This window comes from Rhinatrema bivittatum, chromosome 19 (assembly GCF_901001135.1).
Source record: "Rhinatrema bivittatum chromosome 19, aRhiBiv1.1, whole genome shotgun sequence".
Lineage (NCBI taxonomy): Eukaryota > Metazoa > Chordata > Amphibia > Gymnophiona > Rhinatrematidae > Rhinatrema > Rhinatrema bivittatum.
Window position 1 is genome coordinate 39240590 of NC_042633.1, and position 12131 is coordinate 39252720.

Here is a 12131-nt window from a genome sequence, read left to right on the forward strand (position 1 = left end):
CTCCGGGCGGTGACTCGGGTTCGGACTTCGTTTCCAGGGGTCTGCGGCCCCTTCCAGCACAACCGTGGCTGGTGGAGTGGCAAACTCCCTTCCCTGGACTCCGGGCGGTGACTCGGGTTCGGACTTCGTTTCCAGGGGTCTGCGGCCCCTTCCAGCACAACCGCGGCTGGCGGAGTGGCAGACTCCCTTCCCCGGACTCCGGGCGGTGACTCGGGTTTGGACTTCGTTTCCAGGGGTCTGCGGCCCCTTCCAGCACAACCGCGGCTGGCGGAGCGGCAGACTCCCTTCCACGGACTCCGGGCGGTGACTCGGGTTCGGACTTCATTTCCGGGGTCTGCGGCCCCTTCCAGCACAACCGCGGCTGGCGGAGCGGCAGACTCCCTTCCCCGGACTCCGGGCGGTGACTCGGGTTCGGACTTCGTTTCCAGGGTCTGCGGCCCCTTCCAGCACAACCGTGGCTGGTGGAGCGGCAAACTCCCTTCCCCGGACTCCGGGCGGTGACTCGGGTTTGGACTTCGTTTCCGTGGTCTGCGGCCCCTTCCAGCACAACCGCGGCTGGCGGAGCGGCAGACTCCCTTACCCGGACTCCGGGCGGTGACTCGGGTTCGGACTTCGTTTCCAGGGTCTGCGGCCCCTTCCAGCACAACCGTGGCTGGCGGAGTCGCAGACTCCCTTCCCCGGACTCCGGGCGGTGACTCGGGTTCGCGCAGGATGCAAATGATGAAAGTTTTAAAAATGCTGAGATCTTCTGTGATTTCTTCAAAGGAAACACTCTGATGCATCCATGAACTAGGCAGTACGAGAAATCTCTGGTTTGATGACAGAATGCTGGGTCCGTGACTCGGGTTCGGACTGCCTTTTTTCAGTTGCTGAGGTGATACCTCTCTCATGCTCAAAAGCCACTCTAGAGGCTCCTACCACCAGAACCGACTCCCTTCCCCGAACTCCGGGCGGTGACTCGGGTTCGGTCTGACTTTCCAGGAGTCTGTGGCCTCTTCCAGCACAACCGTGGCTGGCGGAGCGGCAGACTCCCTTCCCCGGACTCCGGGCGGTGACTCGGGTTCGGACTTCGTTTCCGGGGTCTGCGGCCCCTTCCAGCACAACCGCGGCTGGCGGAGCGGCAGACTGCCTTCCCCGGACTCCGGGCGGTGACTCGGGTTCGGACTTCGTTTCCGGGGTCTGCGGCCCCTTCCAGCACAACCGCGGCTGGCGGAGCGGCAGACTCCCTTCCCCGAACTCCGGGCGGTGACTCGGGTTCGGACTTCGTTTCCGGGGTCTGCGGCCCCTTCCAGCACAACCGCGGCTGGCGGAGCGGCAGACTGCCTTCCCCGGACTCCGGGCGGTGACTCGGGTTCGGACTGCCTCTCCTGCGGTGAGCAGGTCCCGCGCCCCTCCTCCTCAAAGAGCTTCAATCACTGCCTCTCCGAGGCTCAAAAGCCGCTCTAGTGGCTATTTTCAGCACAAACGAGGCTCGCAGAGCGGCAGACTCCCTTCCCCGGACTCCGGGCAGTGACTCGGGTTCGGATTTCTTTTCCAGGGTCTGCGGCCCCTTCCAGCACAACCGCGGCTGGCGGCGCGGCAGACTCCCTTCCCCGGACTCCGGGCGGTGACTCGGGTTCGGACTTCGTTTCCAGGGTCTGCGGCCCCTTCCTGCACAACCGTGGCTGGCGGAGCGGCAGACTCCCTTCCCCGGACTCCGGGCGGTGACTCGGGTTCGGACTGCCTCCTCAAAGAGCTTCAATCGCTGCCTCTCTGAGGCTCAAAAGCCATTCTAATGGCTACTTTCAGCAGAACTGTGGCTAGCGGTGCTGCATTCTCCCTTCTCCGGGCGGTGACTCGGGTTGGGACTCCCTTTCCTGGGGTCAGGAGATCCCGGCCTCCTTCTAAAAGAGCTTCAATCACTGCCTCTCTGAGGCTCAAAAGCCGCTCTTGTGGCTACTTTCAGTAGAACTGTGGCTAGAGGAGTGACAGACTCCCTTCTCCAGGCGGTGACTCGGCTTGGGACTGCCTTTCAAGGAGTCTGCGGCGGTTGTGCTGGAAGGGGCCGCAGACCCTGGAAACGAAGTCCGAACCCGAGTCACCGCCCGGAGTCCAGAGAAGGGAGTCTGCCGCTCCACCAGCCGCGGTTGTGCTGGAAGGGGCCGCAGAGTCGCCCGGAGCCCGGGAAAGGAGTCTGCCACGCCCCTGCTCGTAAAAGAGCTTCAATCGCTGCCTCTCTGAGCCTCAAAAGCCACGCTAGTGGAACTACGGCTGGCGGAGCTGCATTTTCCCTTCTTCGGGCGGTGACTCGGGTTGGGACTGCATTTCTTGGGGTCAGCGGGTCCCGCGCCCCTCCTCCTAAAAGAGCTTCAATCACTGCCTCTCTGAGGCTCAAAAGCCACTCTAGTGGCTACTTTCAGCAGAACTGTGGCTAGCGGAGTTGCATTCTCCCTTCTCCGGGCGGTGACTCGGGTTGGAACTGCATTTCCCTGGGGTCTGCGGCCCCTTCCAGCACAACCGCGGCTGGCGGAGCCTCAGACTCCCTTCCCCGGACTCCGGGCGGTGACTCGGGTTCGGACTTCGTTTCCGGGGTCTGCGGCCCCTTCCAGCACAACCGCGGCTGGCGGAGCGGCAGACTCCCTTCCCCGGACTCCGGGCGGTGACTCGGGTTCGGACTTCGTTTCCGGGGTCTGCGGCCCCTTCCAGCACAACCGCGGCTGGCGGAGCGGCAGACTCCCTTCCCCGGACTCCGGGCGGTGACTCGGGTTCGGACTTCGTTTCCGGGTCTGCGGCCCCTTCCAGCACAACCGCGGCTGGCGGAGTGGCAGACTCCCTTCCCCGGACTCCGGGCGGTGACTCGGGTTCGGACTTCGTTTCCGGGGTCTGCGGCCCCTTCCAGCACAACCGCGGCTGGCGGAGCGGCAGACTCCCTTCCCCAGACTCCGGGCGGTGACTCGGGTTCGGACTTCGTTTCCGGGGTCTGCGGCCCCTTCCAGCACAACCGCGGCTGGCGGAGCGGCAGACTCCCTTCCCCGGACTCCGGGCGGTGACTCGGGTTCGGACTTCGTTTCCAGGGGTCTGCGGCCCCTTCCAGCACAACCGTGGCTGGCGGAGCGGCAGACTCCCTTCCCCGGACTCCGGGCGGTGACTCGGGTTCGCGCTGGATGCAAATGATGAAAGTTTTAAAAATGCTGAGATCTTCTGTGATTTCTTCCAAAGGAAACGCTCTGATGCATCCATGAACTAGGCAGTACGAGAAATCTCAGGTTTGATGACAGAATGCTAGGTCCGTGACTCGGGTTCGGACTGCCTTGTTTCAGTTGCTGAGGTGATACCTCTCTCATGCTCAAAAGCCACTCTAGAGGCTCCTACCACCAGAACAGACTCCCTTCCCCGAACTCCGTGCGGTGACTCGGGTTCGGTCTGACTTTCCAGGAGTCTGTGGCCTCTTCCAGCACAACCGCGGCTGGTGGAGTGGCAGACTCCCTTCCCCAGACTCCGGGCGGTGACTCGGGTTTGGACTTCGTTTCCAGGGTCTGCAGCCCTTTCCAGCACAACCGCAGCTGGCGGAGCGGCAGACTCCCTTCCACGGACTCCGGGCGGTGACTCGGGTTCGGACTTCGTTTCCGGCGTCTGCGGCCCCTTCCAGCACAACCGTGGCTGGCGGAGCAGCAGACTCCCTTCCACGGACTCCGGGCGGTGACTCGGGTTCGGACTTCGTTTCCGGGGTCTGCTGCCCCTTCCAGCACAACCGCGTCTGGCGGAGCGGCAAACTCCCTTCCCCGGACTCCGGGCGGTGACTCGGGTTCGGACTTCGTTTCCAGGGGTCTGCGGCCCCTTCCAGCACAACCGCGGCTGGTGGAGTGGCAGACTCCCCTCCCCGGACTCCGGGCGGTTGACTCGGGTTCGGACTTCGTTTCCAGGGTCTGCGGCCCCTTCCAGCACAACCGTGGCTGGCGGAGCGGCAGACCCCCTTCCCCGGACTCCGGGCGGTGACTCTGGTTCGGACTTCGTTTCCAGGGTCTGCGGCCCCTTCCAGCACAACCGTGGCTGGTGGAGCGGCAAACTCCCTTCCCTGGACTCCGGGCGGTGACTCGGGTTCGGACTTCGTTTCCAGGGGTCTGCGGCCCCTTCCAGCACAACCGCGGCTGGCGGAGCGGCAGACTCCCTTCCCCGGACTCCGGGCGGTGACTCGGGTTCGGACTTTGTTTCCAGGGTCTGCGGCCCCTTCCAGCACAACCGTGGCTGGTGGAGCGGCAAACTCCCTTCCATGGACTCCGGGCGGTGACTCGGGTTCGGACTTCGTTTCCAGGGGTCTGCGGCCCCTTCCAGCACAACCGCGGCTGGCGGAGTGGCAGACTCCCTTCCCCGGACTCCGGGCGGTGACTCGGGTTCGGACTTCGTTTCCAGGGGTCTGCGGCCCCTTCCAGCACAACCGTGGCTGGTGGAGCGGCAAACTCCCTTCCCTGGACTCCGGGCGGTGACTCGGGTTCGGACTTCGTTTCCAGGGGTCTGCGGCCCCTTCCAGCACAACCGTGGCTGGTGGAGCGGCAAACTCCCTTCCCTGGACTCCGGGCGGTGACTCGGGTTCGGACTTCGTTTCCAGGGGTCTGCGGCCCCTTCCAGCACAACCGCGGCTGGCGGAGTGGCAGACTCCCTTCCCCGGACTCCGGGCGGTGACTCGGGTTCGGACTTCGTTTCCAGGGTCTGCGGCCCCTTCCAGCACAACCGTGGCTGGTGGAGCGGCAAACTCCCTTCCATGGACTCCGGGCGGTGACTCGGGTTCGGACTTCGTTTCCAGGGGTCTGCGGCCCCTTCCAGCACAACCGCGGCTGGCGGAGTGGCAGACTCCCTTCCCTGGACTCCGGGCGGTGACTCGGGTTCGGACTTCGTTTCCAGGGGTCTGCGGCCCCTTCCAGCACAACCGCGGCTGGCGGAGTGGCAGACTCCCTTCCCCGGACTCCGGGCGGTGACTCGGGTTCGGACTTCGTTTCCAGGGGTCTGCGGCCCCTTCCAGCACAACCGTGGCTGGTGGAGCGGCAAACTCCCTTCCCTGGACTCCGGGCGGTGACTCGGGTTCGGACTTCGTTTCCAGGGGTCTGCGGCCCCTTCCAGCACAACCGTGGCTGGTGGAGTGGCAAACTCCCTTCCCCTGGACTCCGGGCGGTGACTCGGGTTCGGACTTCGTTTCCAGGGGTCTGCGGCCCCTTCCAGCACAACCGCGGCTGGCGGAGTGGCAGACTCCCTTCCCCGGACTCTGGGCGGTGACTCGGGTTTGGACTTCGTTTCCAGGGGTCTGCGGCCCCTTCCAGCACAACCGCGGCTGGCGGAGCGGCAAACTCCCTTCCCCGGACTCCGGGCGGTGACTCGGGTTCGGACTTCGTTTCCAGGGGTCTGCGGCCCCTTCCAGCACAACCGCGGCTGGTGGAGTGGCAGACTCCCCTCCCTGGACTCCGGGCGGTGACTCGGGTTCGGACTTCGTTTCCAGGGTCTGCGGCCCCTTCCAGCACAACCGTGGCTGGCGGAGCGGCAGACTCCCTTCCCCGGACTCCGGGCGGTGACTCTGGTTCGGACTTCGTTTCCAGGGTCTGCGGCCCCTTCCAGCACAACCGTGGCTGGTGGAGCAGCAGACTCCCTTCCACGGACTCCGGGCGGTGACTCGGGTTCGGACTTCGTTTCCGGGGTCTGCTGCCCCTTCCAGCACAACCGCGGTCTGGCGGAGCGGCAAACTCCCTTCCCCGGACTCCGGGCGGTGACTCGGGTTCGGACTTCGTTTCCAGGGGTCTGCGGCCCCTTCCAGCACAACCGCGGCTGGTGGAGTGGCAGACTCCCCTCCCCGGACTCCGGGCGGTGACTCGGGTTCGGACTTCGTTTCCAGGGTCTGCGGCCCCTTCCAGCACAACCGTGGCTGGTGGAGCGGCAAACTCCCTTCCCTGGACTCCGGGCGGTGACTCGGGTTCGGACTTCGTTTCCAGGGGTCTGCGGCCCCTTCCAGCACAACCGTGGCTGGTGGAGTGGCAAACTCCCTTCCCCAGACTCCGGGCGGTGACTCGGGTTTGGACTTCGTTTCCAGGGTCTGCAGCCCTTTCCAGCACAACCGCAGCTGGCGGAGCGGCAGACTCCCTTCCACGGACTCCGGGCGGTGACTCGGGTTCGAACTTCGTTTCCGGGGTCTGCGGCCCCTTCCAGCACAACCGTGGCTGGCGGAGCAGCAGACTCCCTTCCACGGACTCCGGGCGGTGACTCGGGTTCGGACTTCGTTTCCGGGGTCTGCTGCCCCTTCCAGCACAACCGCGTTTGGCGGAGCGGCAAACTCCCTTCCCCGGACTCCGGGCGGTGACTCGGGTTCGGACTTCGTTTCCAGGGGTCTGCGGCCCCTTCCAGCACAACCGCGGCTGGTGGAGTGGCAGACTCCCCTCCCCGGACTCCGGGCGGTGACTCGGGTTCGGACTTCGTTTCCAGGGTCTGCGGCCCCTTCCAGCACAACCGTGGCTGGCGGAGCGGCAGACTCCCTTCCCCGGACTCCGGGCGGTGACTCTGGTTCGGACTTCGTTTCCAGGGTCTGCGGCCCCTTCCAGCACAACCGTGGCTGGTGGAGCGGCAAACTCCCTTCCCTGGACTCCGGGCGGTGACTCGGGTTCGGACTTCGTTTCCAGGGGTCTGCGGCCCCTTCCAGCACAACCGCGGCTGGCGGAGCGGCAGACTCCCTTCCCCGGACTCCGGGCGGTGACTCGGGTTCGGACTTTGTTTCCAGGGTCTGCGGCCCCTTCCAGCACAACCGTGGCTGGTGGAGCGGCAAACTCCCTTCCATGGACTCCGGGCGGTGACTCGGGTTCGGACTTCGTTTCCAGGGGTCTGCGGCCCCTTCCAGCACAACCGCGGCTGGCGGAGTGGCAGACTCCCTTCCCCGGACTCCGGGCGGTGACTCGGGTTCGGACTTCGTTTCCAGGGGTCTGCGGCCCCTTCCAGCACAACCGTGGCTGGCGGAGTGGCAGACTCCCTTCCCCGGACTCCGGGCGGTGACTCGGGTTCGGACTTCGTTTCCAGGGGTCTGCGGCCCCTTCCAGCACAACCGTGGCTGGTGGAGCGGCAAACTCCCTTCCCTGGACTCCGGGCGGTGACTCGGGTTCGGACTTCGTTTCCAGGGGTCTGCGGCCCCTTCCAGCACAACCGTGGCTGGTGGAGCGGCAAACTCCCTTCCCTGGACTCCGGGCGGTGACTCGGGTTCGGACTTCGTTTCCAGGGGTCTGCGGCCCCTTCCAGCACAACCGCGGCTGGCGGAGTGGCAGACTCCCTTCCCCGGACTCCGGGCGGTGACTCGGGTTCGGACTTCGTTTCCAGGGTCTGCGGCCCCTTCCAGCACAACCGTGGCTGGTGGAGCGGCAAACTCCCTTCCATGGACTCCGGGCGGTGACTCGGGTTCGGACTTCGTTTCCAGGGGTCTGCGGCCCCTTCCAGCACAACCGTGGCTGGTGGAGCGGCAAACTCCCTTCCCTGGACTCCGGGCGGTGACTCGGGTTCGGACTTCGTTTCCAGGGGTCTGCGGCCCCTTCCAGCACAACCGTGGCTGGTGGAGTGGCAAACTCCCTTCCCCAGACTCCGGGCGGTGACTCGGGTTTGGACTTCGTTTCCAGGGTCTGCAGCCCTTTCCAGCACAACCGCAGCTGGCGGAGCGGCAGACTCCCTTCCACGGACTCCGGGCGGTGACTCGGGTTCGAACTTCGTTTCCGGGGTCTGCGGCCCCTTCCAGCACAACCGTGGCTGGCGGAGCAGCAGACTCCCTTCCACGGACTCCGGGCGGTGACTCGGGTTCGGACTTCGTTTCCGGGGTCTGCTGCCCCTTCCAGCACAACCGCGTTTGGCGGAGCGGCAAACTCCCTTCCCCGGACTCCGGGCGGTGACTCGGGTTCGGACTTCGTTTCCAGGGGTCTGCGGCCCCTTCCAGCACAACCGCGGCTGGTGGAGTGGCAGACTCCCCTCCCCGGACTCCGGGCGGTGACTCGGGTTCGGACTTCGTTTCCAGGGTCTGCGGCCCCTTCCAGCACAACCGTGGCTGGCGGAGCGGCAGACTCCCTTCCCCGGACTCCGGGCGGTGACTCTGGTTCGGACTTCATTTCCAGGGTCTGCGGCCCCTTCCAGCACAACCGTGGCTGGTGGAGCAGCAGACTCCCTTCCACGGACTCCGGGCGGTGACTCGGGTTCGGACTTCGTTTCCGGGGTCTGCTGCCCCTTCCAGCACAACCGCGTCTGGCGGAGCGGCAAACTCCCTTCCCCGGACTCCGGGCGGTGACTCGGGTTCGGACTTCGTTTCCAGGGGTCTGCGGCCCCTTCCAGCACAACCGCGGCTGGTGGAGTGGCAGACTCCCCTCCCCGGACTCCGGGCGGTGACTCGGGTTCGGACTTCGTTTCCAGGGTCTGCGGCCCCTTCCAGCACAACCGTGGCTGGCGGAGCGGCAGACCCCCTTCCCCGGACTCCGGGCGGTGACTCGGGTTCGGACTTCGTTTCCAGGGTCTGCGGCCCCTTCCAGCACAACCGTGGCTGGTGGAGCGGCAAACTCCCTTCCCTGGACTCCGGGCGGTGACTCGGGTTCGGACTTCGTTTCCAGGGGTCTGCGGCCCCTTCCAGCACAACCGCGGCTGGCGGAGCGGCAGACTCCCTTCCCCGGTCTCCGGGCGGTGACTCGGGTTCGGACTTTGTTTCCAGGGTCTGCGGCCCCTTCCAGCACAACCGTGGCTGGTGGAGCGGCAAACTCCCTTCCATGGACTCCGGGCGGTGACTCGGGTTCGGACTTCGTTTCCAGGGGTCTGCGGCCCCTTCCAGCACAACCGCGGCTGGCGGAGTGGCAGACTCCCTTCCCCGGACTCCGGGCGGTGACTCGGGTTCGGACTTCGTTTCCAGGGGTCTGCGGCCCCTTCCAGCACAACCGTGGCTGGTGGAGCGGCAAACTCCCTTCCCTGGACTCCGGGCGGTGACTCGGGTTCGGACTTCGTTTCCAGGGGTCTGCGGCCCCTTCCAGCACAACCGTGGCTGGTGGAGCGGCAAACTCCCTTCCCTGGACTCCGGGCGGTGACTCGGGTTCGGACTTCGTTTCCAGGGGTCTGCGGCCCCTTCCAGCACAACCGCGGCTGGCGGAGTGGCAGACTCCCTTCCCCGGACTCCGGGCGGTGACTCGGGTTCGGACTTCGTTTCCAGGGTCTGCGGCCCCTTCCAGCACAACCGTGGCTGGTGGAGCGGCAAACTCCCTTCCATGGACTCCGGGCGGTGACTCGGGTTCGGACTTCGTTTCCAGGGGTCTGCGGCCCCTTCCAGCACAACCGCGGCTGGCGGAGTGGCAGACTCCCTTCCCCGGACTCCGGGCGGTGACTCGGGTTCGGACTTCGTTTCCAGGGGTCTGCGGCCCCTTCCAGCACAACCGTGGCTGGTGGAGCGGCAAACTCCCTTCCCTGGACTCCGGGCGGCGACTCGGGTTCGGACTTCGTTTCCAGGGGTCTGCGGCCCCTTCCAGCACAACCGTGGCTGGTGGAGTGGCAAACTCCCTTCCCCAGACTCCGGGCGGTGACTCGGGTTTGGACTTCGTTTCCAGGGTCTGCAGCCCTTTCCAGCACAACCGCAGCTGGCGGAGCGGCAGACTCCCTTCCACGGACTCCGGGCGGTGACTCGGGTTCGGACTTCGTTTCCGGGGTCTGCGGCCCCTTCCAGCACAACCGTGGCTGGCGGAGCAGCAGACTCCCTTCCACGGACTCCGGGCGGTGACTCGGGTTCGGACTTCGTTTCCGGGGTCTGCTGCCCCTTCCAGCACAACCGCGTTTGGCGGAGCGGCAAACTCCCTTCCCCGGACTCCGGGCGGTGACTCGGGTTCGGACTTCGTTTCCAGGGGTCTGCGGCCCCTTCCAGCACAACCGCGGCTGGTGGAGTGGCAGACTCCCCTCCCCGGACTCCGGGCGGTGACTCGGGTTCGGACTTCGTTTCCAGGGTCTGCGGCCCCTTCCAGCACAACCGTGGCTGGCGGAGCGGCAGACTCCCTTCCCCGGACTCCGGGCGGTGACTCTGGTTCGGACTTCGTTTCCAGGGTCTGCGGCCCCTTCCAGCACAACCGTGGCTGGTGGAGCGGCAAACTCCCTTCCCTGGACTCCGGGCGGTGACTCGGGTTCGGACTTCGTTTCCAGGGGTCTGCGGCCCCTTCCAGCACAACCGCGGCTGGCGGAGCGGCAGACTCCCTTCCCCGGACTCCGGGCGGTGACTCGGGTTCGGACTTTGTTTCCAGGGTCTGCGGCCCCTTCCAGCACAACCGTGGCTGGTGGAGCGGCAAACTCCCTTCCATGGACTCCGGGCGGTGACTCGGGTTCGGACTTCGTTTCCAGGGGTCTGCGGCCCCTTCCAGCACAACCGCGGCTGGCGGAGTGGCAGACTCCCTTCCCCGGACTCCGGGCGGTGACTCGGGTTCGGACTTCGTTTCCAGGGGTCTGCGGCCCCTTCCAGCACAACCGTGGCTGGCGGAGCGGCAGACTCCCTTCCCCGGACTCCGGGCGGTGACTCGGGTTCGGACTTCGTTTCCAGGGGTCTGCGGCCCCTTCCAGCACAACCGTGGCTGGTGGAGCGGCAACCTCCCTTCCCTGGACTCCGGGCGGTGACGCGGGTTCGGACTTCGTTTCCAGGGGTCTGCGGCCCCTTCCAGCACAACCGTGGCTGGTGGAGCGGCAAACTCCCTTCCCTGGACTCCGGGCGGTGACTCGGGTTCGGACTTCGTTTCCAGGGGTCTGCGGCCCCTTCCAGCACAACCGCGGCTGGCGGAGTGGCAGACTCCCTTCCCCGGACTCCGGGCGGTGACTCGGGTTCGGACTTCGTTTCCAGGGTCTGCGGCCCCTTCCAGCACAACCGTGGCTGGTGGAGCGGCAAACTCCCTTCCATGGACTCCGGGCGGTGACTCGGGTTCGGACTTCGTTTCCAGGGGTCTGCGGCCCCTTCCAGCACAACCGCGGCTGGCGGAGTGGCAGACTCCCTTCCCCGGACTCCGGGCGGTGACTCGGGTTCGGACTTCGTTTCCAGGGGTCTGCGGCCCCTTCCAGCACAACCGTGGCTGGTGGAGCGGCAAACTCCCTTCCCTGGACTCCGGGCGGTGACTCGGGTTCGGACTTCGTTTCCAGGGGTCTGCGGCCCCTTCCAGCACAACCGTGGCTGGTGGAGTGGCAAACTCCCTTCCCTGGACTCCGGGCGGTGACTCGGGTTCGGACTTCGTTTCCAGGGGTCTGCGGCCCCTTCCAGCACAACCGCGGCTGGCGGAGTGGCAGACTCCCTTCCCCGGACTCTGGGCGGTGACTCGGGTTTGGACTTCGTTTCCAGGGGTCTGCGGCCCCTTCCAGCACAACCGCGGCTGGCGGAGCGGCAGACTCCCTTCCCTGGACTCCGGGCGGTGTCTCGGGTTCGGACTTCGTTTCCGGGGTCTGCGGCCCCTTCCAGCACAACCGCGGCTGGCGGAGCGGCAGACTCCCTTCCACGGACTCCGGGCGGTGACTCGGGTTCGGACTTCATTTCCGGGGTCTGCGGCCCCTTCCAGCACAACCGTGGCTGGCGGAGCGGCAGACTCCCTTCCCCGGACTCCGGGCGGTGACTCGGGTTCGGACTTCGTTTCCAGGGTCTGCGGCCCCTTCCAGCACAACCGTGGCTGGTGGAGCGGCAAACTCCCTTCCCCGGACTCCGGGCGGTGACTCGGGTTTGGACTTCGTTTCCGTGGTCTGCGGCCCCTTCCAGCACAACCGCGGCTGGCGGAGCGGCAGACTCCCTTACCCGGACTCCGGGCGGTGACTCGGGTTCGGACTTCGTTTCCAGGGTCTGCGGCCCCTTCCAGCACAACCGTGGCTGGCGGAGTCGCAGACTCCCTTCCCCGGACTCCGGGCGGTGACTCGGGTTCGCGCAGGATGCAAATGATGAAAGTTTTAAAAATGCTGAGATCTTCTGTGATTTCTTCAAAGGAAACACTCTGATGCATCCATGAACTAGGCAGTACGAGAAATCTCTGGTTTGATGACAGAATGCTGGGTCCGTGACTCGGGTTCGGACTGCCTTTTTTCAGTTGCTGAGGTGATACCTCTCTCATGCTCAAAAGCCACTCTAGAGGCTCCTACCACCAGAACCGACTCCCTTCCCCGAACTC

The 12131-nt window shown here is 65.9% G+C and overlaps 2 pseudogenes; both read left to right on the forward strand.

Moving 5' to 3' along the window:
* Positions 1-711: 711 nt before the first annotated feature.
* Positions 712-782, forward strand: LOC115081256 (annotated as a pseudogene).
* Positions 783-11895: 11113 nt separating this feature from the next.
* LOC115081235 lies at positions 11896-11966 on the forward strand (annotated as a pseudogene).
* Positions 11967-12131: the final 165 nt, after the last annotated feature.